A 22,937-nucleotide genomic window follows, 5' to 3' on the forward strand; every position below is an offset into this window, starting at 1 on the left:
AAATGGATGCAGTTTGATTTGGCTAAGCCATGTATTATCACAAAATAGAGCGGACATCTGGCCATGAGGTAGAGCTATACATAATGTGTCATACAGTGTCTCTTACTTACTGTGGTTGATTGACCAGCAAGTAGAATATTGATGGAATATTGTGTGAGTAATTATTTGACAGTGTATGGAATGGTAGCAACCAGTTATATAGACGCCTGACACAACATTATTGCGTGCAGTACATTTCTTTTAAACATATTGTGAAAGTTGTCAAAAAAGCTCAAAAGTTAAAACGCCATTTCAAACAAATGGTAAAAAAAACTATCGCCAACAGATATTCCCCTTATTATGAGATCATACAACAAGTGGTGATAGATAGTATTAATGAGCAGCCACAAAGTCACTCCGCCATCCTGCCCTCCCGCCACTCACTCGATTGATGCTGGGGAAAAAATCACAGACTAGAAAGTCTTTCTTCCCACATACACTGATTCTGTCAAGCGTAAGGGTCTGTTAGCAGTGACTCCACGTGCCTGCTGCAGTACTGCAGCATAAGAAACCACAATTGTTATACCCTTGCGGTGTGGATAATCACAAAGATGCTGCTGACAACAGAACTGTGGTAATACAATGTTTTCTCCAAGGAGATTCTTCACCACCGGAAACCTTTCACAGTCCTCTAAGAAAGATATTCATAAGCCATATTTTTCTCCCAAATGATTTTTATGGGGGTTTGATGGTTGATAACTTAAGGTACTCTGAAGAGCACAAAGACCATCAATTTTCTGTAGCTCTGGGCTATTTAAGTTACCCTAAAGCCCTTTCACCAGGCAATTTGAATGGTATGTTGCTAATGGGCATACTATGGCATGTTTTATATTAACAAGCAGATGGGCACAGTGTCCCCTTTTTTGCATGTTGGCAATAGAAATTTGTGTGGGTGATTCTTCAAGACATTTATCTGCAAGTATTTTACCGGGTGTGGGAGCATAGCAAGGGATCTTCGGATTGCTCAGGAATCATCCAGGCAGCATGAAAACGTGTACAGGGGCTCAATAACATAGTACATTTAATTTCTAATGGATTATGTCCTCCCACAAATTCCTCATTTTAGATATATTGGTATCCTACTTTGCAGTGTTAGAAAATGTTTCGATAGAAGGGTGTGCTGTGCAGCTTCAAATCGATATCCCTCGACTGTTAACATTACTACTTCCGGATGTGACGTTGATGACTGTATTAATAGCACTCACTGCGCCCATTGCCTTAATTCTGTTTATCTGCATGCACAGCACGCTCTTGCAATGGTTTGACTCGCCTCAGAAAATCTTACTAACACGTAATTATTTTTGTGATTAAATCATGATTTCGAATGGATTGTGTCTTCCCACATATTCCTCCACTTTGACTTGTAAAGTCCAGCTTCAGCTGCTTTGGAAACCTTTTTTGGCAGAGGGAACTGTGCATCGATGGCGTTCAGTCGATGTCCCTCGAAGGCCTTTGTCGAGGGTGAAGTCATCGAAGGGTTGGCCTCAGTTAAATTTTTCCGCCTTAGCGTTTGCTTCGAGTAGAAATTCGAGTGCCTCTTACATACATTAAGACGTACATTACAGAAATCATTGAAAATGTCTTCGACTCTGGAAGTGCGTCTTTAAGAAATGCCGAGATTGTGGCTCATAAATGTCACTTACTGCATCTCATCTGCCTGTGGTGCCTCGCTGAGAGAGCCACTATACCACTGAGTGTTCCAAGTGTCAGTCCGTGACAGGAAAAGCCTTGAGGGAACGGAAGGGGAAACTCGAGGTAGGAAAAATTCCCAAAATGTCACCTACCCGAACTGCTAGGCCTTTGACCGACAAGTCGAGGGAGGACTCTCCTCGGAGGATGAAGGGCAAGCCTTCTAGGTCGAGGAGTGGTTCCCACCACTCTTCCTCGTCTTCGAATAAGTCAAAGAGAAGGCACTGATGTTCGCTTTCGTTGACTTCATCTGACGAATACTCTGAAAGGGTTGCATGGCATTCTAATAAATCAATACCGGCTGAATGGGAAGCTTTCAGGGTGCAAATGTTGAAAATATTTGACAAACAAAGCCATCCTCAGACTGTGCCTTCGGATTAAGCCGGAGAGGAGAGGTCTCAGTCAAAAACCTGCGCGCCCTCGAGCCTGGGTAAACAACATGATCCCCATCGGACGCCCTCGAGGTCCCGGTCTGAAAAAACCAAGTATCACAAGAAACAAGGTGAAAAGTCAAGGTTGACGCCCTCGACACTTTCGGCGGTGGCTTTGGCGCCCGCCAGTCCCTCGATGCCTCTTAAGTCTTCGATATCGACAGGGCCACATTTGCCGTCGCCACCTAGCGCTCCTCCTTACATCGACGTTGACAAAGAAAGTGTCTATGACTTCGACAACGTCGAAGCCTGTAGTTACAAAACCAGACAAGGTTTATGCTCCTCTCCCAAAGGAGGATTTTTTTTCCAAGTCCCTGACTTTTATTTTTAAGGAGGAACATTCTGATAATGAGGAAGCACCATTTGGGTTACAATACGGTACACCCAATATTCCAGTGAGCTTAATCTCTGAGGAAAGCAGGACGCAGGATTTATATGAAAACTTAGAAACAGCAAGTGGAGTTGATACCTCCCCAGAACTGGAGTTCGGAAAGCCTGAACCAGGGGAAGATGCTGACTATTCCTATTGTCAGTTTGTCAAAGGTGCTCGAGTATTTGGGTTGGAATAGGCCCTCACTACCCTATGACCAAGAGGACCTAACAGACATTCTGGACAAGGGTCCTCAGCCTGATGTAATGTAATTTTGCCCTTTCATTTGTCACTTAAAGGGTGGCTAGAAACTGGGATACTCGGAAGTCTAATCCGGCAGTCGACAAAAACCTGAAAAAGAAATACTGCCCCTCCAGTAGCGACCCCGACTACCTGTCGAAACACCCCACTCTGGAGAGTCTGGTGGTGCAGGCAGCTACAGCTACTTCAAAACAGGCAGCATACCCTACCATCCCTCCCGATAGGGACGACAAGCGTGTAGATGGATGGGTAAGGAAGATATTTTCTGCAGGCAGCATAGCACTGAAATCTGCCAACTCCACCTGTGCCCTCAAAGAATTTTCAGACACTAAGTGGGACTGTATCTCCATGGTGGCAGTAGAGCATATTCCCGAAATGGATGAAAGGGACGGCTTCTTAGCTATTGTTGAGTCCCTTCCATCAGGATTGGATTCTGTAGATAGCATCAGCAGATACATGGCTACCAGCACTATCATGTGCAGATTTGCGTGGTTGAAGTCGGGTTTTGCATCGGATGTGTAATCTAGGCTTCTCAACCTGCCTTTTGACGGGTCTCATCTTTTTGGCAACAAGGCTGACGAAAGCCTTAAGAAGTTGCAGACCTCCAAGGAGGCAGCCAAATCTTTAGGCGCCGCTATAAGGCAACCTCTGCCTTTTTGTCCTAGTGGGCAACCTTGGAGGGGTAGATCTTTTTGTTACTACTCCCCAGTTAGAAGGGCGGGAAGAATAGCCAGTCAAAGAGGCCAAAGACGATTTCCTCATGGTGGACGAGATAGAGATGCAAAGCCAGCTCAAACAGCAGCCTCCTTACCCTCGGCCTCTGCAACAGCCGCCACAAAACCACACAGTTCACTATTGGGGGGGGGGGGCAGACTGTCTCAGCATCTGCAAGAATGACGAGACATTACTTGGGATGCTTGAGCTTTGGAAACCATAGCCCACGGTTATTGCCTTTTTTTTTTTTTTTTTTTTGTACGAAGACCTCAGACAATCAACCGGGAAGCCACTCTTCCGGATCCACTCCTTGTGCAGGAAATGTTAGCCCTGCTAGAGAATGGTGCTATAGAACCAGTACCTGTAGCGGAGAGGAACAAGGGATCGTACTCCCCATATTGATTCCCAAAAAGGACGGAGGACTGAGACCCATCTTGGGCTTGAGATGCATGCATTTTTCTGGTGCCGGAGGCCCATTTGAGAATGAGATCCCTTCAATGGGCTCTAAGGACACAGTGGTCCCAGTTCTCAGGACAAATGTCGAACCAACTTCATATTCCATCCAGTGTCTCACAGGATTTTCTGGGGTGGGCCTGCAAGGACAATATTCTGAAGGGACGACCCCTTTGGCAACCATGGCCGGAGATAACGGTAGTGACGGACGCCTCACTCACCGGGTGGGGAACCCATGCCAACGATCTGACAGTCAGCGGTCGTTGGTCTCCATTGGAGTCCAAACTACACATCAATCTTTTGGAGCTGAGGGCAATCGGACTAGCGCTGAAGGCCTGCCTGCCGTCTGTCAGGGGAAAGAATGTCCTGATAATGATGGACAACACAGTGGACATGTACTACCTCAACAAAAGGAGGTGTAGGGTCACTATCACTGTGCAGAGAGGCAATGCAACTCTGGTGCTTGGCAATTCAAGAAGGAATCTTCCTATCAGCAGTTCACCTAGCCGGAGAGGAGAAAACGGTGGCGGGCGCTCTGAGCAGGCTGAGCACAGTCTCCCATGAGTGGGAGCTAGCTCAGTAAGTCATTCACCCTTTGGGGAACCCCTCAAGTGGATCTGTTCGCGACCAGTGTCGACCGGAAGTGCAAACTGTATTGCTCCAGGGAATTTCCTCCAAGAGGAGCTCTAGGAGACTCGCTCGTGGTAGACTGGGAGTTTCCACTCCTGTACGAGTTTCCGCCGGTCTCTGCCATTCCTAATGTAATCAGGAGGTTGAGAAGGTTCAGACACACATGATCCTAATTGCTACGGATTGGGGCAGGAGGACGTGGTACCCGGACCTTCTGGACATGTCCATCTGTCCTCCGATGCATCTTTCTCAAAGAGGACCTTCTCTCGTGAGAGGAGGGTCAGTTTCTCCATCCAGCGGTCAAAACTGTCAACCAGCACGATTGGTTTCTGAAAGGCAGAGATGCAAGGATTGGGACCTCCTGGATGACGTGATGGAGGTATAGCTTTCGGCCAGAAGACCAGCAACAAAATCTTTGAACTGTTGCTGTTGTAATACGTTTTGCAACTGGTTCAAGGAAAAGAATGTTGATGATCTTCTATTAGCTAATTTCGTTAGCTAATTTGGGCCTTCAGATAGGTACAATCAAAGGCTACTTGGCAGCTCTATCGATCTATCTATCTTTAAGCGCTCTTCAGAGGAATGCTCCGATTTCAAAATGCCACTGGTGACTTAGTTTCTAAAGGGGCCCACTATAGTGTTCCCGCCATCTCCTTTCCAGGTTCCGGTTTGGGACCTTAATCTGGTTTTCAAATTCCTGATGTGTGCTCCATTTGAACCTCTGCACACATGTACGCTAAGGTTGTTAACCTTTACGACAATCCTATTGATGGCTCTAACATCAGCCCAAAGAGTGAGCGAGTTGCAGGCACTTTCATCCAAGCCACCCTTTACTGTCTTTTACATGGACAGGGTTGTTTTAAGGGTCAAAACCTCCTTTTTGCCAAAAGTCATTTCAGACTTTCATTTGAGTCTGAAAATTGTTCTGCCTTCCTTCTACCCACCACCTCATCCTGGTAAAGAAGAGGAAAGACTCCATAGGTTGGACCATAGGAGAGTGTTAAGCTTTTACATCTCCAGAATGTCTCAACTGAGAGTTGACGACCAACTTTTTATCTGATACACAGGACATAAGCTAGGTCAGGCTGTTTCCAAACAGACCTTGTGTAGATAGATAATTCTCACAATATCAGAATGCTACATACTGGCAGGTAAAGACACTACTGAAGGTTTGAGAGCTCATTCCATCGGGGGCATGGCTACATCTACAGCCCTTCTAAGGGGTGTTCCAATTAGAAATATCTGTGAGGCTGCAACGTGGTCTTCCATCCACACATTTGCAAAACATTACTGTCTGGATGCTTCCCAAGCTCAGGATGGTACATTTGGCAAAGCAGTATTTTGCTCTGCCCTTGACAATGTTTAAATCATAATTCTACACCCTCCTTCAAACATATGTCTGCTTTGGGAGCCTGTCAAAGATGAGAAATACGAGGGAGGACACAATCCATTTGTAGAACAAGTTACTTACCCCTGATAACATTCTTTTGACTGGTTCTTCCTCCCACATATTCCGCATCGCCCTTCCAACCTACCACTCAGTAGAATTTCCTGGGCTATTATAGCTTCCGTTCCACCGAGGCGGAGTACTGTCATGCTCTTATCTATGGGCATCTCTGTTGCAAGAGGAGGGTGGAGGAAACAGAACTGAGGCCAATGGGCGCTGCTTGAGCTATATATATCCATCAATGACAGCACCCTCGACAGAGACTTTTGAGGCACATCGATTCGGCACACAGCGCCCGCTGCCAAAATCCTTTTCTTAAGCAGCTGAAGCTGGACGTTACATGTCAAAGATGAGGAATATGTGGGAGGAACATATAATCGAAATATCTTTGCCTGGGGTAAGTAAGTTGTTCGTCTGTGCCGAAGATGGGCTTCAAGAGATGTGCGGACTGTGAGCCAGAGATGTCCATAACTAATCCGCACAGGATTTGTATCTGGTACCTCGGCAAAGAACAGTCATAGAATGCGGTTCCTGCCAATCGATGACAAGCAAGGCTTTGGAACAGAGAAGGCTGAAACTCACCCTAGGTCGGTCGGTTTCCAAGTCTCTATCTTCCACACCTTCAAAGAGACAATCTTCCCGTAAATCTTCTTCGTTATCACTGAAGAAGTCAAAGAAGCAACGCCATTGTTGCTCGTCTTCCGACTCCTCACTCGGCAAGGGTCAGGTATGTTTTCATAGATAAGACCACCTCAGTGTGCTAATGGGTCGAGTTCAGTGGACAAATTGAGGTATTCTCTAAGGTGCCCCCTCCTGGTTCCTCGAAAGAGCCAAAAACGGCTATTGATCGCACTGCGTCTTCCAAGACCAGCAGGGACTCAATTAAGGCTTCTATCTGCATGCCCCAAAGCCAGAGTCTGAAGACTTCAGGAATGGCGCCTCGAGTACTGTCAACAGCATCCACCACAGAGAAAACATTGAAGCCAAAAGCGTCTGTGACTTCATCCTCAAAGGAGTTGAAGCAGAAGGGCCCTTTGACTTCGAACTCAGACACAACTTTGAGTTTCAAATCTCATTTGAAGAAGGATTTTGATTCTTTTTTTTGAGGAAGACCACGTCATACCTTTTGGTTTTGTTGGTTGGTTTGTTTGTTTTATTCACTTATAATGCGCACCAAACCTGAAGGTAACCGGGCACAACAGTACAGAATATGCAAGGCTTGAAGTTACTTGGTTACAGATTATATGCAAAACCGAAAATATACAAAAACAATAATACATTTTTTTTTAAAACTAGACAAAAGGGAAAATGTACATATGGGCAACAGGACGGGGCATATGTACAAACAAGGAGGTATGAGGAATCTTGGATAAGCTAGTAAAAAACTAGTTGTTGGACGATTTCAGCAGATTGATAAAGTTGGATCTGAATTTGAGATGAGGCTGCTCATCTCGTGGAGGATGTGGCAATAAGTTCCATAATTGGGCCACTCGGACAGGGAAGCTGGCATGAACATTTTGTAGCCCCTAATGTTCCAGAAGAATTGATCTCTGATCAATCCCGTCTAAAGACCTAGCTACTTGTTTGAAAGAAGTCTGTGGTCTGGTACCTTCACTAAGGTTGAATTTGACAAGCCAGATGTCCATTCTCACCCAAATGCGGCCTATAGAAGAGTGATGAATAGGGTAATTGAGTATTTGGGGGCTTTCTGAAAATGACATTACCCAGGAAGCAAAAAAAAGAAAAAAGAAAAAAAAATTCTGGAAACCTGGCATAAACCTGACAACACTCTGTCTTTGAAGAAGGAGGTGGTGTAGAAATACAGACCACCTTCTGCCCTTGACTCTCATTCCAGGCACCCTACACCAGAGCATTTGGTGGTGCAGGTGGTTCCCCCACTTCAAAGGTTGCAGCTTATCCGACCATTTCCATGGATAGGGAAGTTAATGCGTACGACGCACTAGCAAAGAGTATTTTTCTGCTTTCCGAGAAAGATGGAGGACTGCAAAGCAGCCAGAACCTGAGGCGTTTGAACAAGTTCCTCAGGAAAAACAAATCCAAGATGGTCACTGTTTCGCAGATCCTGAAGGTCCTTCAGCTCCAGGACTGGATGGTGTCACACGATCTTCAGGATGCTTACTGGCATGTGCCTATACATCCCAAGCACAAAGTACTAGCCATAGGCAGTTTGCACAATTTCTAGTGCTGCCTTTCAGGCTCACTTCCGAACAGAGGGTCTTCAGCAAGTTGGTGGTGGTGGTAGCAAATATAAGGAGGGAAAGGATTCACATCTTTCCCTACCTAGACAATTGGCTGATGAGAGCGTGTTCTCCTGAAATGGCTCTGGAACATCTCAACAGCCTCTGCCCGTCACTCTGCAAACTGGGGCTTCTCCCTCAACTTCCGGAAGTCCTATGTGACACCTTCTCAAAAGCTGCATATCATTGGAGCGGTTCTGGATGGACTCTTCCTCAGGGAAGGATTCGCCTCCAGAGTTGATAGCTCAACATATCTTGTAAATGGTAACAAGATTTCAGAATGCCCAATATTAACCGGCATTCGACTAAGTTGCGCTGCCTCATGGCATCCTGCATTTTCCTGCTGCTAGAAGCCCGCTTTAGGATGTCGTCCCCCCCAGTGGGCTCTCAGATCGCAATGGTCACTTCTCGGGCAGAATGACGGACCTTCTTCAGGTCCTGAGCAAGGACGCACAGGAACTCCTCCTTTGGGCCTGGAAGGAGAATTTGATGCAGGAGAAATCTTTTTGGCAACCCTGGCCGCAGAAAACTGTAGTCACAGATACTTCCCTCATGGGATGGGGTGCTCACATGAGCAAACCGAATATCTGTGGACTTTCTGTAGAGGGTCAGTCAAGACCACACATAAACCTGTTTGTGCTGAGGGCGATCTGACTGGCAAATGATTTTTTTTTTTTGCCGTCCATACAGGGGAAGAACATCCTGATAATGATGGACATCACAGTGACCATGCAAGGCCCACTACCAGCTGCACCTCCTCAGAGGTATTCTTCCTTTTCTCACTTCCCCCCAGAAGCTAACCGTCTCCAGAGCTCTGGTTCTCTCTATGCTGGACTACTGCCACAGCCCCTTTCCTAATCTTGTTATTGGACATTTATGCATGCTTAATACCCAGAGGTTTCTAAGCGTAGACTTGGGGACCGAACCTGTGTTGCTCTGTCATCTTGCTTTCCACTGGGAGCGCGTTGCCCCTGAGCTATCCTCCCGAGACAATCTGCTTTCCTCTAATCTCCGCCCTCTGCAACTAATCCAGAACAGGACTGCAAGACTTGTCCTTGCCCTCGAGCCCAGGCACTGTAAGTCTCCAGCCCTGAAATCTCTCCCCTGGCTCCCGGTGGCTGCAAGGATCAAGTTCAAGACCCTTTGCATCATCCACAAGGTCCACACTACATCCAACTCTCTCCCAAAATACCTTCCTTCTCGAGCCCTACCTCAAACTCTCCGAGGGTCAGGCGCTTCTCCACGCAGAGAGTGGGGGGGTAGATCTCGCCTCTCTGCAGGTGCCTTCCTCTGGAATGGCCTCCCTACCACTCTCATACTTGAGCCGGACCACCTGACGTTCCGGAAGCAGTTCAAGATCTTCCTTTTCCCCTCTGCTTTATCTGTGCTTCATCTCTCTCTCTCTTCCCACCTGCTGACCTACCTGTCTGCTGCACGGACTGGTTGCTTGAATACCCTCCAGAGTCTTACTGGGTACCAGGCTCCTCCATGATCAGTCTCCCCTGCACGGACTCCCGGCCTACCACGCATTTAGTTGTCACACTTGCACGATCTGAATGACACAAAGCCTAGTAAGATCGTTTGTCTTGACCACCCTGTCTTCCTTCTCTTGTCTTGCAGTGCCTAGAAACATTTCTGTACACACACGTTATGAATGACCTATGTCATATCATTACTTCAACAAAGGAGGTGGTGTAGGGTCACTTCTGCTGTGCAGAGAGGCAATGTAGCTTTGATCTTGAGCGCTACAAAACAGGATCTCTGTTGGCTGTTCACCTAGTCGGAGGAGAGAATAAGACGGCGGACGCTCCGAACAGTCAGAGCACGATCTCCCACCAGTGGGAGTTGTCTCAGGAAGTCCTTCTAGAGATATTCACCCTTTTGGGAACCCCTCAAGTGGATCAGTTTGAGTCCAGTTTCAACAGGAAGTGCAAACTGTCAGTGCCAGGGAATTTCCTCAGAGGTTCTCTGGGGGATGCGTTCGTGGTGGACTGGGAATTTCCACTTCTGTTTGCGTTCCCATTAGTCCCAGTCATTCCTCATGTAATCAGGAGGTTGTGGGAGTTCAGGAAATCCATGATCCCGATTGCTTTGGATTGGGCCAGGAAAATGTTGTAAAAGGACCTTCTCGAAATGTCCGTCTGCCCTCTGTTCTGTCCTCCCCAGAGAGTGGACCTACTCTCGCTAGAAGGAGGCCATCTTCTTCACCCAGGAATCGGAACTCTGAACCTTCACGCCTGATTTCTGAGAGGTTAAGATATAAAGATTAGGATCTCCCAGAAGATGTTCTTGAGGTATTGCTTTCAGTTAGAAGACCAGGAACAAAAGCACTATACTGCTTCCATTAGAACATGTTTAGCAGCTGTAGTAGGGCTAAATATATAGATCCTTTCTCTTGCAATACATCTGCAGTGCTTTCTTTTTTACTGCCCACCAAGGGCTGCAGGTGGCTACGGTTAAGGGATACGTGGGTGCATTATACATTTTTCAAGGCACAACAAACAAGGCTGTTACTTTAAGATGCCTATTGTCGTACAATTCTTTAAACGACTGACAAATACTTTCCCACTGGTTCCTTTTCTGGTTCTGTCCTGGAATTGGAACCGGGTACTAACATTTTTAATGGGAGCTCCATTTGAACCTCTCCATTCTTGTCCTCTCAGTTTATTAACCTTGAAAACAATCTTCATAGTAGCTATCACTAGCTACAACCCTTGTCATGCAAACCACCATTTACCATATTTCAATACGGAGAAGGTATTTTGATGTTTGTACCTTCTCCATTGCCAAGGTGGTGTCTGAATTTCAGCTGACACAGAAGTTAACACTACTGGCTTTTTATCCACCTCCTGGATGAAGAGAGGTTACACAGACCTGACCCGAAAAGGCCCCTGAGCTTCTACATTTCTAGAATGGAAAATGTTAGATGAGAGGACCAGCTATTTATTAGTTACTCTGGCCAAAAGTAGGGCTTTCTGGGAAAAAGCACTCTATCACTTTGGATCATCCTATGTATTTCAGAGTGCTACTCCATTGCTGGAAAGGATGTCTCTAAGAGCCCATTCCACCAGAGGAGTGGGTACCAGTGCAGGACATTTGCAGTGTTGCAACTTGGTCCCTGCTCCACTTTTTTTCAAAGCATTACTACTTGGAGACACTGTGGGACCAGGACGCTTGATTTGGAAGAGCAGTTCTGCACAGTATTATGTGCAAAAAGGAGGGATTGAGTCAAGGCTACCTCACCCTAAAACGCTTCTAAGTACTTACCTGCTTAAGAAGATTTGTTAACCATTGTTTTATTTCCTCCTCTTTTATGAATTCCTCGCTAAATGGCACACATCCAACCTGCGACGTGAATTTAATTTGCAGTGTTTTGCTTCCTGAGATTTGTTTGACACTGCTCTCAGTTGCTTGAAATACTTATTTGGAAGATCAAGTTCCAGCTAGCTCTTTTGCTAGTTAGTATTTTGCAGATATTCACAAAGAAGCTCTCTCATCCAAAGGTTCTTGATGCTTAAGATCTCTGGTAAAGGCAGTGTTGGAGGCTTTTCAAAGACCGTTTCTGATCAACGTGATCTGTATGGCAGCTAACTGGTCTGTCACTTCTTCATTCTGCAAGCATCACCCTGTTGATGTCCCTTCAGGAACGGGTCCCAAATGCTTTTTTGTATCTTCTAGATGTTTCATCTCTTATTCCACACATCCAAACTCCCTCTCCCATTTGTCCCACATCTGGAAATATTTTCCCCATCTCTCCCTTAACTTCTTCCCAAAACGGTTCTATTCCTTTGCAGGCCCACCAGGTGTGTTTCCACGTCCCCACCTCTCCGCATTCCCTCCAGCATAGATTTGACGTTTTTGGGAACATTGTGTGGAATTTTTCGGGGGTATAGTGCCACTGGGTAACTATTTTAATCCACATTTCTCTTATTTGTGCTGATCTGGTCATTTTGGGGGTCAGTGTCCATAAGTCCACCCACTGTTTCATTCTCGGTTCCTCCCCTAGAGTTCTGCCCCATTTGGTCATGTAAGTCCACTTAATTTCCTCCTCTTGTGTGTTGATAAAGGAATATAGAGTTGAGACCCATTTCTTTGCCCATGAGTTGGTTATAACGTATTTTTCAAACGGAGTGAGTGTTCTCGTTGCTGCCTTCTCAATTTCCGGGGATTTTAGCCAGTGTTTGAGTTGTTCGTGTCTAAATTTATCCTGTTTGGACTGTGATGAGCGTGGGTGGCAGGATCCTATGTTCTAATTTCATTGTTAATGAACATTTCCCCAATTTTCGTTATTCCTGCTTCCGCCCAACTTTCATATTCCCCCTGCTCCATCGCCGGTGGAAACTGCAGATTCCTACAAATGGGTGTGAATGGGCCTAGCGTGGTGGTCATTAAACCTTTTCGTGTTTGGCAGTCCCACGCCTCCATAGTTTTAATTATTTCACTAATCCCCAAGTTGGGGTGTCTGTGTTGTTTCTGTTTCCAGAGTATCTCCACAAGCGGTGTTCTTGCTACTGCTCGGTCTTGTGTTGCCCACATCGGTTGCGGATTGTCGCCCAGGCATTCCCTTAGAACCTTTAACTGGGCTGCTTGGTAGTATTTCTGGAAGTGAGGGAGTGCCAGCCCACCCTCCTTGATTAGAGCGGTTAAAATTGCCCTGGCCAGTCTCTGCGTTTTCCCCTTCCACACAAAGGACGTGATTACTTTCGATAACGTTTTAAAGAAAGTCCTGGGTACCCCCACCGGGAGCGCCTGGAAGTAGTATAATAGCTTTGGGAGGATGGTCACCTTCACCGATTGAATTCTGCCCCACCATGAGATCAACAGGGGATTCCATCTTTCCAAACCTCTGCATACCCTTGCGAGTAGCTGCGGGTAGTTTTTACCATAAAGCTGCCCTACCCTATGTGTTAATGTTATTCCCAAGTATTTAATGCCTTCCTCTGCGATCTTGAGGTTCAATGCTTTTGCCTCTTTCTATCTCTCCCTGATCTCCCGCCAGTATTAAGATTTCCGATTTGTTCCTGTTAATTTTTAGGCCTGAGATAGCCCCAAAGTCTTCCAGCTCCCCAACTACTGCCGCTAATGTTCGGTCCGGCTCCTCTAGTGCTATTAACATATCATCCGTGTATGCGGTTACCTTATGTTGTATGCCTGCCATGTCTATCACTTTATTGTGTGGCTTCTCTTAATTTCATTAGTAGGGGTTCTAGAAAGATAGCGTATAGAAGTGGGGAGAGCGGGCAGCCCTGTTTTGTTCCACGGGATATTGAAACCTTTTCAGTAACCTCCCCATTGATGGCTACTCTGCAGGTTGGGGAGTTATAGTTCGCTGTTATTCTTGCAATAAAGTGTTCCCCAAAACCCTTGAATTGCAGGGTCTTAAATGGCATGGACCATTCTACCCGGTCAAAGGCTTTCTCCGTATCTACTGCGAGTAGACTTGCTGGGGTTTGCGTTATGCCTATTTTTTCCACCAAGTGAATGATCCTTCTAAGGTTGTCGTGGGTTTGCCTTCCTGGGATAAAGCCCGATTGGTCTAGATAGATTAGCTTTGGGAGAAGCGGGGATAATCTTGCTGCTAATATTTTAGTGTATATTTTGGCGTCGATATTTATTAGGGATATTGGTCTATATGATGCTGGGTATGAAGGGTTCTTCCCTGGTTTGTGAAATACTAGGAGCTTCGCTTCGTTCATTGTGGGGGTCACGTTGCCACTATCTTTAAACGAGTTTAGAAGCTTGGTTAGGACCGGGATTAGCAGATCCGCATATTTTTTATAAAAAGGGGCGGTGTAGCCATCCGGGCCTGGTGCTTTGTTCATCGGGAGATCATTTGTTGCTTTTTTAACTTCCTCTTCCTTTATAGGGATCTCTAGGGCCTGCCTGTCCTCTTCTGAGATTTGCGGAAAGTTGAGGGTTTTTAGAAATGTATCCTGGGCATCTACTTCCGGGTGGTCTGTGGAGTACAGTTTCTGGTAGTATTCTCTAAACACTTCCCCTATGTCTTGTGTGCGTGTGTGGTGTTCTCCTTTCGTGTTTATGATGTTCTTTATCGTGGTGTCTTTCTGTTTCGCGCGGAGTTGTCTTGCTAGCAGCCTATCTGCTTGGTTTGCTTTTATGTAGTATCTTTGTCTTAGGTACAGTAAGCTCCTTTTGTGCGTAGCGTCTCTAGTTGGCCCTGTGTGTGTCTTAGTGTTTTCTTTAGAGCTCTAGTGGGCTGTGTCATGATTTTCTCCTGTAGTTCCGTTATTGACCTTTCCAGTTCCTTTTCCCACATATACCTCTGTTTCTCCTTCGTGATTTTTAGTGCCATTATCTTCCCGCGGATAACCGCTTTGAACGCCTCCCAGACAGTGCTCATAGATACTTCCCCAGTGTCATTTTGCGTGAAGTATTCTTCTATCATTTCCCTTATGGATTCCCCCGTAACCGGGTATTGGATTATGTCCCAGGTAGCCTCCACCTCCAGAGACCATTAGATTTCCCCAGGAGTTTCAAATCAAGCCACAGGGGTGCATGGTCGGATAGTGCTATAGCACCCAGTTCTAACCCCTGGATCTTGTCCATGAGCCCCACTGATGCCCGGAAGTAGTCAATTCTTGACATGGAGTTATGCACATGTGAGAAGTATGTATACCCTCTTTGCTCCCCTTTCAGTTCCCTCCACACGTCGTTTAGGGCAAGTTGGTCCATCTGCTGCTTGAGGCGTTTTGACGGTGCCCCTTGGCCTTGTACACTCCCTGAGCTTCTATCCAATTGTGGGTTCCATGCCAAGTTCAGGTCGCCCCCCATTATCACCTCCCCCCTTGCAAAGGTTTCCAGTTTTCCCAGGATATCTCTAAGAAAGCCATCCTGTCCCACATTGGGCGCATATACTGACGCAAGAGTGATTCTCTGCCCCTCTAGCACCACGTTTGCAAATGCATACCTTCCCTCCTTATCTGTGATTGCGTCCTCCAGTATGGCATCCCTTCCATCCTTCGCCGCAATCAGGACCCCCAATCTTTTTTCTGTTATATTTGCCTGAGCCCATATTTTGTATCCCCTTACTTGGGTTTTCCGTTTGTCCCTTGCTCTAATATGAGTTTCTTGGAGGAGCAGCAGGTCCACACTTTCCCTTTTGAGTAGTTTCTCCAGTTTCCCCCGTTTCGTGGGATGATCCATCCCCCTGATGTTAGGTTACAATGTGTATCTTCCCCATTTCGTAAGGAACGTGCCCCTTAACATTGAATCCCCTTTCTTTGCCGCTGCTCTGGTTTTCGTGCCCCCATCCCAGTTTCCCCTTCCCTTGAACTCCCCCTCCCCCCAACCAATAACCATAAACCAAACATGTTGCCCCCGAGCAGGGCAAGGGTTCCTACTGATGCCAGGGCGTTGCGCCTACAGCTCCCTGCCCTCCATCCTCTCAGGGGAAATTTTCGTAGGGGATCCTAAACCCCACATTACCGTCTGTCCTTACCGGATTCCAAGCCGAAGGGACCCTCCTGGGCCGCCGTCTCTGACTTTCTTGCAGCAATTCATATTTTCTCCGTCCCCCCTCGAAAGTGCCTTGTGTGGCTGCCGCCGGGGATGCCCACGGTGATCCTTTTCTCTTTATCTGATCACGGCAGCTTCCTACGGCTTTCCCTTCCCGCATTTGGCCTTTTTTGTTTGTTTCCCAGCCTCTTGGTTTTCTCATTTGCTCCCCTCCTGATGTTGCGTGATCCGCTTCCTCCCTGTCGTCCTGGAGCCCCATAATATTGAAGCCCTCTTCCCATGTGGTCGCTCTTCTGTCTCCCCTCCCATGTGAAGGTTAAGCCAAATGGGAAGGTCCACTTGTATCGGATTCCTTTCGCCACCAAAGCCTTGACCAGTGGGGCCATCGTTCTTCTTTTTTGCCATGTGCCCAGGGACAAGTCTTGGTAGAGTTGAATTTCTTGTCTGTTCATACTGATACGATCCATTTCTCTATCCTTCCTCAGGATCTGCTCTTTTTGTGGATATGAGGAGAGCGCCAACAGGACATCCCGTGGTCTTTCTCCCGGTGCTCCAGATCTTTTTGGTCCTGCCCGGTGGACCCTGTCCACTCCGATTGTCTCTGGTGCATCTAGTATATCCCTGAACACCACTGCAGTCATCAGGTCTTTATCCAGTACTGTTTCTGCCATGTTTTTGATGCGTATGTTTGACCGTCTGGAGCGGTTCTCCAGATCCTCACATTGTATTTCCAGGTTATGGGTGAGTCTCACCAAGTGATCCTGTGTTTCGCTAACCTGTTGTGTTTCCTTCTCGACCCCCTGGACCGTTCTTTCCAATATGTCTGTTCTCTCCTCCAGTTTGGCCACGTCGACCCGAGGTCCTGTACCGCCTGTTTCATGTCGTTTTTCATCGTCGTGAACTGCTCCTGTACTGAGGACATTAATTTTTCCTGCAGTTCCTGGAACCAAGATTGAATATCATCCCTAGAGGGTGGGTGATGGGGGGTTAGTCTGTGCCATGCCTTCGCCTTGTTGGTTCTCCTGGGGTTTCCCTTTAGCTTGCGATGTGATGTCCGTTGACCACAATTGTAGGATGTTTGCGTCGTGCTTTGAGGTCTGCGGGGCCAGTTGGGTAGCGTTAGTTTTGCTTTTTGCCCTTGACATGTTCCGTTCGATTTCCTGGGATGCGCGTGGGCTTCTGTGTTCGCCTATGGGTTAAGTGATGTGCCCCCTGGGGTGCTCTTGGAGATGCCGTTGTGGTTCACCCAATGTCGCCCACTTTTGTTGTGCCCGTGTGTGTAAGGGCCTTTTTGAGTGACCCCTTATTTGCTTTTGTGGGTTTCTCTGCCTGGTCAGGGTATCCTATCTCGGCAGCGGGGCCACCCTGCGTGGGTCTCATTGTTATGATGGGTTCCCCCTTATCCCTCCCACTGGGCGTTTGTGATGTAGCCGGGTGACTCCTTCCCCTGCACCCCTCGTCAGACTGCCGTTGCCGAGTCTCTTCTCTTTGGTATTTAAATTGTCCCGCTTGTGGTATGTGGGGGTGCCGGGGGAATTCAGCTGCCTCGGGCTCTGTTTCCCCTCTCTGCTCCGCTCACCTGTGGGGGGGGATTTCTTTCCGGGTGTCCGTCTCTCTGTCTCGCCGTGGCTATCCGTGGGGCCCGCTCGGGGCTGCAGCCACTCACCAGCCTTCGGCGCCGTCTGCGCACCTCCCTCAGTTTGTGCGTAGCAGTCTCTGGCCCCTTGTTCCTTGTGCTTCTTGCTGGTTGCGCCTCCTGGCCGTATGTTGGGGACCCTGCCTCCACCGCTGCCCCCTGGCGTCTTCGATGGGGGAGGATGGGCCGGCGGCCAGCTCTACCGCCTGCAGACCGCCGCCGCACCCCAGTCCGTTTTTTTTTGGTTAGTATGCCTTTGCGGGGCACATGCTTTCGCCCCAAATCCTCTGACTCTTTTCTTTTTTCTTGCAAGGCGTTCTTGTCTTGTTCCGCTGCGGTTGTGTTGCCGGCCGGGCAGCGGGGACCTCCCGATGGGGGAAGGGCGGGCCCAGCTTCCTCGGTGCACCCAGCACCCCAAAGGTCGTTCTGCCGGACCAGAGGTCTTGGGGAGCGAGGGGGTGGCGATCCGCTCTCACCGCGTGTGTTTTGTTGCTAATTTGTGCTTATTTCAGCTGCCCGGGGAGAGCGCGATTTAGACGCGACTCATCACCCCGGCGGCCATCTTACTACGTCCCAATTTTTATGTATGATTCTTTTAATTTGGAAGCTTTGGCTTGAGTACTTAAGCGTATGTATCAGGTTTCGATGTTCTCTTTTGTGGTTGCCCTGTAAGAGTGCACTTCTGTCCTGTGTCTCAGTACGTGTGATTGCTTTATCGATTGTCTCCAGAGGAAATGCTCTGTCTACAAACCTTTTCTTCATGGTATTGTATTCCTCCTGTAGTGGATCTGTTTCAGAGGTGATTCTTTGAAGTCGTAATAGCTGGCTCTATGGTAGGTTGTCTTTTAGATGTTTTGGGTGGTGACTTGCATGGTGCAGACAACTGTTCACATCTGTGGGTTTTCGGAAGATTTTGTTTTCATATGTGTACCAGTGTATTCCACCGTGACATCAAGGAAGTTCACTGAGGGTTTGCCAATCTCCATTGGGAAGCCAATTCTTGGGTTGCAGGTGTTTAGATGATTCCAAAATTCCAGTAGCTCTAATTCTGTGCCTCTCCAAATTCCAAATATATCATCGATATATCTTAACCAAATTTGTATTTTGTTCTGCCATGTTGGGTTGTCAAGTAAGTGTGTGTTTTTGAAAGTGGTACATGAAAATATTAGCATAGGATGGGGCTACTGAAGACCCCGGTGAGGTGCCTGAAATTGAGATAATATTGTCCGTTGTATCGGAAATAGTTGTTGTGATAGTATGATATGTAACAGTTCTAATGCAAAAACTTTTTTGATGTTCACATCTCTGTGTGTCAATAAGAACCACTCCATTGCCTCTATGCCTTCTGAATGTGGGATGGAAGTATATAGACTGTTAACGTCCATTGTGAAGAGTAGTCCATTTTCTTCAGCCAACTGTAATAATTGTAGACTTCTCAGGAAGTGAGTAGTGTCCTTGAGATACTTATTGATGGATTGTACTAGTGGTTGGAGAGCAGTATCCAGGTATATAGCTAGCGGTTGGAAAATGCTATCTGTCCCTGCAACAATAGGGCGAAATGGTGGGTCGTTCAGATTTTTATGGATTTTCGGGAGTCCATTGAATACTGGAGTGATAGGGTGTTATTGAATTAGGTATTCTGCTGTTTTCTCAGAGATCCAGCTCATAGTTTCTGCTTTGTCCACAGTTGTCTGTGTTATTGAAGTAATTCCAATGACAGGATCATTGTCGAGTGGTTTGTACGTACGAATATCGTCCAATAATTTTCGACATCCTTTGTCATAAAGCGAGGTGTCCATCAGGACAAGAGCTTCACCTTTATCAGCCTGTTTTAGTGTCAAGTTGTTGTCCCCAGCTAGTTGTTTTATCAGTTTCAATTGGTGTTTCCTGATGTTACATTTCTTTGGAGGAGCATATTTAAGGCGTTTCAAGTCCTTCATGGTTCTTAGTTTAAACAAATTGATGAGGGGGTGGTTTACTTGAAGGTGAAATGTGCTCTTGTTCTTCATTTCTAGATATCTTGGTGCGTCTTCGGGTTGTATGTTATCCTCAATGTTAAAAAATACTTTTAGCTCCATTTTCCCTATCAGTTTAAACAGATTAACTTCTTCAAAGAAGGATGTGGAGGTTGTTGGTATGAAGGAAATTCCTTAGTTGAGTGTCTGTATTTGTGTAGGAGTAAGTGGTTTTGATGAGATGTTACCAAATGTTTGTCTATTTCTCTTTTTGTCGCAGTTTCCTTCTTTCCTCGTCTTGTTTTCCGTTTCCTAAAAAAGGAACAGGTCGATTTTCTGGTATTGGTCTAGTTCTGGTATCCTCTAGTTGATCTGTAACTGGGATATTCGCAGAGGTTGATGCTCCTGAGGGTGGAGACCTATCTTCGACTTCCCCACTTAATACTTTGCTACTATCCGTGTTGCTGTCTGGTGTAGTCTGGGGTCTCTGTGGTCTCCTTGGTGGTGGTCTGTTCGCATAAATCTCCTGCCAGGAGTAAACAATGTCTCTGGCGTAATCCAAGATGTCTTGGTGAAATTTTCTGATCTTTCGTTGTTCTATATCTTGTTTATAGGAATCTAATTTGTTGTTTGTGTCCTCCAAAATTTGTTTTAGTTCACTATCCGTTTTGAGTTTTGACAATTGTACAGAAACCTCTTCTATCTCTTGCTGTAAAGTTTTGGCCGATTTTGACAGTTCCTCTATAGTGAGCAAATCAAATCTAATGAACACTTGTTAAGAATGTGTTCCCTTCTGTTCACAAGTTCTTTATTTTCCTTGCAAAGTGTTGGTTTGAGGTAAATTCTCAGACCTCGCGGGATACGTTTTGCTATATAGTACTGTGCAAGTGGACATGACAACATCAGCAGAACATGTCATGCTACTAAAATTGTGACGCTTTTAGCATACCCTTTGAGAAATCTTCTACATTTTTGTTCAGAAGAAGGGCGAGTGTGATTTAGATTGGATTTCATACTTAAAACTCCTTATAGGCATTGCTATAACTGAACACATTAAATCCCTTTAACCAACCGGATTTAAGGTCCAGAGGTTCTCTAATTTTTCCATTTTTACTTTAAAGTAGTTATGAGTTGTTAAAAGAAGTAAGCCACCAACAAGAAATATGTATTCTCGGTTGAAAATGTTTCACAATAGCAAAATCAAGTTCTGAGTGACACTTGTGACAATGTGGCCATCTAAAGTATTTTTTGAATGTTTACTAAAAATTGCTTAATTCTTTTATCTTGCTTTCAAATAATTGATAACATTAGTAAATGTCTAATTAATTTCTATTTTAATAGATCTATGTGAAAGAAATTGTTGGAATTTATGCCCCTGATGAAGAGAATATGAATCTCAAAACTCGTTGGGCCATCCCGAAAATAATGAAAAGGAGAAGGCCTCTCTTTCTCTAACCAAAAGGAGTCATTTAATGAATTTTCTGAATGCACTTTTCTTTAAAGCACCTCTACCCATGTTTTGATTATGAAATACTTTGTCAATAAGTCTTTTGGACTAAAACAAATTTGTCAAAATATCCCTTAGTCTTATCGCCCTATGGAAAGTGTGCAGCTTTCCATAATGTGGATTTCTCCGTTCTCTAGTATATTCCAGACTAGCTACCAAGGCTGAGTCTTTCTCCCCTGCACCTCAAATTCTGTCAAAACATTCGATTTAATTATACTTACCTTTCATGTAACTACAACTTTAAAAATGTGTGTGCAAGTGTATTCATGTGTTTTGTCAAAATAGCTCTAGTCCCATCACCACTAGATGGTCATTCCACACGCATGGGTAAAAGGAGACACTGGAGTTTTAGCACACAGTAATCCTTAAAGTGTAATGCTTGCATTATTAAATAGGCTGGTTTATTTTCTTTTTAAATTTAAATGTGTTTTTTTGTATATAGTTCTGAAAGAACTTTTACAAAATCTCAAGGTTAAAACAATTAAATTACATTTCATCACATGCCTAAAATATGCAATAATTATACACAAATTTGAAATACAAAGTTAAAGTTTCATATACAAAGAGTTTCTTCAAGCTTTCAGTGTAGTTTTAAACTTTACACACAGGCATAATGTTCCTCTGATTCTTAACATGCGAGTCCCTTTTCAAAGGTTCCATGCTTGTATTAAACAAGTAATAGTACTAAAATACTGAGTGGCTTATTCAAAGATAGACTCAGGGTGCTCTAACTCTACACAGGAAACAGTTGGGTAAGGCTTCACATTTTTAAGGCTAACTTAATAGCCTGAGGCAGTTTATCATGTAGCAATTTTCATTAAAATAAATACTAAGCATTTTTAAAAGAACTAGATCTAAAATCTAAGTTCCCTTGATTTCTAAAAACTGATAAGCTGCCCTTGTTACTTATCGGCTAGCAATCACTTACTTAAAAAATCCACTAGCGATACAGTGCAAAGTGCCTGCTTTCAGTATCTGTATTAAGACAATAATCCCAGAATGTATCACCCTTTATAAATTCGTAGCAATACATCATGTGTCCTAGTATATTCATACATTCAGTGCTCAAAGGCAAGCATTCCGTGAATAGATGTTTAGCCGTCTCTAGTATCCGAGTTTTTTTTTTTTACATAGGCGGCAACATCTATCTTTACGGGGAATCCCCAATTGTGCGCCCAAAGCCACAAATGTTGGTAATTTGTTTGTTCGCAATCTTAGTCAGAAGCTCTGAATCGATAGATTTGGGGATTGCCTGAAGTATCTCTGTGGTTTCAAGTATTTTATGCACCACTCTAGATACATACTCGTAGCTTCTGATCGTGGCCAAATGGGTGTAGTTGCTAACCGAGTCCTACTGTTTGACTCTGTGTTTTAAAGAAACGTTTCAGGCATTGATAACTTGTCCCTCTGGAAAAATCGGGGCACCAGCCAATATCCCTATGTAGGCTGGTTGCCAAAGTGTCAAAATGGCCAGTATCACACACGAGGGGCATTTACACCTGTCCCCAGTAATGAAAATAGTTGACATTTTGGATGCAAGTAGATTTTAATATGTAGTAAGCCTCTTCCAATGAGCAACTATTTTCTTTTTCATTTTCTTGCTCACTGCTTAGTAATACGTGAATTGTACTTTTTTCAGCATTTTGTTACTCATGTTTTCACGCAATTCCATGTGAACCCATCTTCAAAGTTTGTCACGTTTATACATTAGTCTCTTATATGCTGTAAAATGTTATGTGTTCCATCTGTTGGTTTCTCACCCTGTAGTAACAATCTAGCTTTGTGGTAGTGCAATAGCAATCTTACTTCAGTCTATGTACAGTGCAGCAGCAGTACACGTTTTACTTGCACATGACTGGTAGAGCACAAAAAGCTGCAGTGCAAGCTCATGTGATGCAATTACACAATTAGTACAGCAAATGTAGCAGCAAGCCTTCATTACACACAGAAGTGGTATGTTATCAATACTTGCCATGGACATTTGTCATCTTGGCAATAGACAATGTATCTCTAGCACAATATGATGCCCTGCATCTGTCAGCTACTCTCCACATATTTCTTTCCCTTTTAT

The 22,937-nt window shown here is 45.3% G+C and overlaps 1 protein-coding gene across 3 annotated transcripts in view; it reads left to right on the forward strand.

Annotated features, from left to right (window-relative positions):
• The window catches only part of HOOK3 (hook microtubule tethering protein 3), a 1,904,471-nt gene that overhangs the window by 542,871 nt on the left and 1,338,663 nt on the right, over nt 1-22,937 (forward strand). The gene's annotated exons all lie outside the window — the stretch shown is intronic.

Source organism: Ambystoma mexicanum, chromosome 6p, assembly GCF_040938575.1.
Source record: "Ambystoma mexicanum isolate Mex_15411 chromosome 6p, UKY_AmexF1_1, whole genome shotgun sequence".
Lineage (NCBI taxonomy): Eukaryota > Metazoa > Chordata > Amphibia > Caudata > Ambystomatidae > Ambystoma > Ambystoma mexicanum.